A 4,656-nucleotide genomic window follows, 5' to 3' on the forward strand; every position below is an offset into this window, starting at 1 on the left:
GTGTTTGTGTATGTGTGTGTGTTGTGTGTACTCACCTAATTGTGATTGATGGGGTCAGTTCATAGCTCCTGGCCCCACCTCTTCACTGGTCACTACTAGGTCCTATCTCTCCCTGCTCCATGAGCTTTTTCATACCTCTTCTTAAAGCTATGTATGTATTCTGCTTCCAGTACATTACTTTTCAGACTATTCCACTTCCTGACAATTCTATGGCTGATGAAATAGTTCCTAAAATCCCTCTAACTCTTCTGAGTTTTCAGCTTCCAATTGTGACCCTTCTCGGCTGTCCCATCTCTGGAACATCCTGCCTCTGTCCACCTTGTCAATTCCTCTCAGTAATTTATATGTCGTTATCATGTCCTCCCTGTCCCTCCTGTCCTCCAGTGTCGTCAGGTCAATTTCTCTTAACCTTTCTTCGTAGGACATTCCACTCTTGTTGCAAACCTTTGCATTTTCACTAATTTCTTGACGTGCTTTACCAGATGTGGGGTTCCAAACTAGTGCTGCATACTCCAATGTGGGTCTGACGTACAAGGTGTACAGAGTCTTGAACGATTCCATACTGAGGTATCGGAAGGCTATTCATAAGTTTGTCAGGTGCCCATATGCTGCAGCAGCTATCTGGTTGATGTGCACCTCAAGAGATGTGCTCGGTATAATACTCACCCCAAGATCCTTTTCCTTGAGTGAGGTTTGCAATCTTTGGCCCCCTTGTTTGTACTCTGTCTGTAGTCTTCTTTGGCCTTCCCTAATCCTCATGGCTTTGCATTTTGTGGGGCTAAATTCCAGGAGCCAGTTGCTGGACCAGGCTTGCAGCTTGTCTAGGTCCCTTTGTAGTTCTGTCTGATTCTCATCAGATTTAATTCTCCTCATTAACTTCACATCATCTGCAAACAGGGACACTTCTGAGTCTATCCCTTCCGGCATTTCATTCACATATACCAGAAACAGCGTCGGTCCTAGGACTGACCCCTTTGGAATCCCGCTCGTCACAGGCGCCCACTCTGACACCTTGTCGCGTACCATCACTCGTTGTTGCCTCCCTGTCAGGTATTCCTTGATCCATTGCAGCGAGTTTCCTGTTATGCGTGTTTGATCTTCTAGCTTTTGCACTAATCTCTTGTGTACATTCGTCTCTCGACATCCGGGGAGAGAGGACGCACGCCTAGAAGCTACACCTGCCCTCTGGTGGTGACCTTTAGCAACTAGAAGACAAAATGGCGTACCGAGTGGGACAGCGGATTAACACTGTTTGTATACAGCTGATACGTGGCACACTTACTGGAACAACGATGCATACATTGCTACCTGCTATCATCAGGGACGCCTATGGTGTCCCCAACGAGGAAGTTTATGGTGTTGCCTTAAATGGGATGACCAGAGTAATCCTGAAACTGAACAGTACCGGCGTCTACGACAGACTTGTTGAAGAGTACCAGGAGAGGAAGGTGACAGTGAACTCGGCAGTGGAGGTTGTTATGCATGACGTATCCAGGTACTATACGTGGGTGAAGGTGAGGAATGTCCCTTTCGAGGCGACGGCGTATAGTATACAGGAGGTTTTCAATAACTACGGTAAAGTCCATTCGGCAACGATGGGAGTATGGACAGAGGGGCCATATAAGGGACGACCTGAGGGCTCTTATACCCTCAAAATGACGTTGGCTAGGCCTATACCGTCCTACGTCATGCTGGTGGAGTCCAGGACGCAGGTCTTTGTACACTATGCCGGCCAGAGAAAGACCTGTCGACTATGTGGCTCATATGATCATATGGCAGCACAGTGTCCTAAAAGGCAGTCTACCAGGGCTCCTGGTACGTTGGCAGTGGAGCAGAGACCATGTGAGTTGATGCCTGAGTTGGGAGAGGAGGAAGCAGTGACGAGTGGTCGATGGAGTGAAGAGGTAGAACGGGAAGTATCGACGGTCGGCACCTGTGTTACCCTCCCGGAGGTGACAGGGGAGGGGCCCCCATCGCCTGAGGGACGGGTGGACGTGGAAGAGTCTACCCAGGAGAAGTTGCTGGAAGCGGTGCTGCAGGAGTTCTTCGATGAGACGGTGGCCGGGGAGGAAGGTCCTGAGAAGTCAAGTGAGATACAGCTGATGGTTGAGCAGCAGGGACAGGTGAAGGGTTCGAGGAATGACAGAAAGGACAGGGAAGTAGTGGTGGAAGTCCATCAGGAGGACGTGCAGGAGGTAGATTTGTGTGTGAGTGAGGGCTCACGCAAAAGGACTGCGGGTGCTTTTGACCTTGATGAGGTTTTAACACCTGGGCAGAGACCCGGGAAGAAGTCATGGGTAGTTGTAGGGGGAAAGGCAAGCAGGGGAGGGGGTGTACTGGGGAAGATCAGTGGGGGGGGCAAGGAGGGGCTGGAGGACAGGTTAGAAAAAAGGATAAAAATGGTACAGGTACTGAGAAAGGTGAAGTGAGTAAGATACAGCGGCATAGGGGTAAGCCCCCTCTTCTGGCAAATTCAAGTGTGTCACAATAAATGTCAATGGGCTTAAAACTGAGGTAAAAAGGGTATGGTTAGAGTGGTTTTTACGAAGGTTTGATGTGGATGTATGTTTTTTGCAGGAGCATAACCATAGGTTAGGGAGTGAATTGAGTTTGAGGGGTTATAAAATGTTTGTTAGTAATGCTTTGCAATTAAAAGGAGGGGTAGCAGTGGCTGTAAAGGAGACCAGCCCATTGCGTGTCATGGGTTGGGAGGAGGGGGGAGGGGGGAGAGTTGTAAGGGTAGATGGGCACTGGGGGGTGGGGAGAGTATGTTTCATTGGTGTTTATATGCTGGCATGTAACAATGTTAGAGTCAAAGTTGATTTTGTTCGTGATGTTTTGCTGTATTATTTGCGGGGTTTACCTTCCATAACTGTACTTGGAGGTGATTGGAACTGTGTGATTAGGTATGGTGATGTGTCGCCGAGGGGGGCAGGATGTGTTTTGGGTGCACTAAGGGATGTGTTAAGGGATGTAGGAGTTGTAGATGTGGTGGGTAGGGGGGGGTATGGGGTGGAGCACACGTTCATTCGTGGGAATTATGGGGCGAGGTTAGATAGGATATATGTGATGCAGGGGATTGGTGTGGAGAGAGTGAGGGCTTTTGATGTCGGTTTTTCGGATCACAGGGCGGTGATAGCTGATCTGCGGGTGGATGGTATAGTACGCATATATGCTGGGTATTGGAAATTGAATGTGAGGCTTCTGCAGGAGGGGGATGAAGGCTCATCCTTTGAGGAATGGTGGAGACATTGCTGGGAGGGTAGGGATGGTGGGATGGATTTGCTTGACTGGTGGGAGATGCGGGCAAAGACAGCAATAGCAGAGTTTTTTAGGAACAGGCAAGGTGGAGATATGGTTTGCAAAACTACCTGGAGGGACAGCTGAATGCTGTTTACGACGGGGGGGGGGAAGGGAGGATGTGCGAGGTGAGGTGGATGGCTTAAGGAGTAGGATTGAAGGATTACATAATGAAAGGTTTAACGCGATTAGAGTTAGGGCAGGATTAGAGGAGGTGTTAAAGGGTGATCGACCATCAGGTTATGTCCTGAAAAGATTTAGGAAAAGGCAGATGGTGACTACCATAGCGCATCTAGTGGTCGCTGAAGAGGGGGGGGGTTATGTGGTGGGTCAAGGTCTTACCGATACAGATGATATTAGTGTTTATGCTGATTATTGGTTTAGGGAGAAATGGAGGAGGAACAAGGAAGTTGTCAGTGAGGAGGTATTTGGGGTTATGCAGAATACTATTGTATTGGGACAAGAGGAACGGGAAATGCTGGAGGGTAGTATTAGTGAGGCAGAGGTGGGGGAGGCGGTTTACGGGATGAGTCAGGGTAAGACGCCGGGCATTGATGGAATACCGAATGATTTTTATAGAGTTTATTGGGAATGCATTAGGTATGGGTTAGTGGAAGTCTTGAATCATATGTGGAGCAGTGGGAGGATGGGGAAGACCCAGAAAACAGGGATCGTTGTGTTGGTGCCGAAGAAGAAGGATGGGAAAGTATTTAGTGATTATAGAGCAATATCCTTAATGTGTGCAGATTATAAAATTTATGCTAAAATTCTGGGCAATAGACTGAAAAAGGTTCTAGGATCAGTGGTACATGGGGGACAGTTTGGCATTCCGGGAAGAAGTATGAGGGACGGGCATAGTCACATAAGGGATTTTATTGAGGACTGCACCGGAGGGGGAATACTTGGTTTAGATTGGGCTAATGCGTATGATTGTGTGAATAGGGATTTCTTAAAAGTTTGTTTGGAACAGTTGGGTTTGGGGGAGAAGGTGGTGAGATGGGTGCAAACCTTGTATGAGGGAGCAGTTATTAGGGTACAGGTTAATGGTAAGATGGGGGACCCAGTACTGATGGAGAGAGGTTTGAGGCAGGGCTGTCCACTCTCTCAGTTACTGTTTGCCTGCGTACAGAATCCATTTTATGGGCTGGTGGATGAGGTGATGCATGAACACGGGATTAGGGGGGGTGGGCGGGGGGGGATTGTGGGGTACGTAGATGATACTACTGTGCTGGTAAGGCATGAGGAAGATCTAAGGAAAGTTGGTGGAATCATTCAGATTTTTGGGGACGCTACGGGTATGAGAGTCAATTTAATGAAGTCGAGACTATTAGAGGTGGGGGATTGGGTGGGAGGGAG

The sequence above is a fragment of the Cherax quadricarinatus genome, chromosome 8 (assembly GCF_038502225.1).
Source record: "Cherax quadricarinatus isolate ZL_2023a chromosome 8, ASM3850222v1, whole genome shotgun sequence".
In the NCBI taxonomy this organism is placed as follows: Eukaryota; Metazoa; Arthropoda; class Malacostraca; order Decapoda; family Parastacidae; genus Cherax; species Cherax quadricarinatus.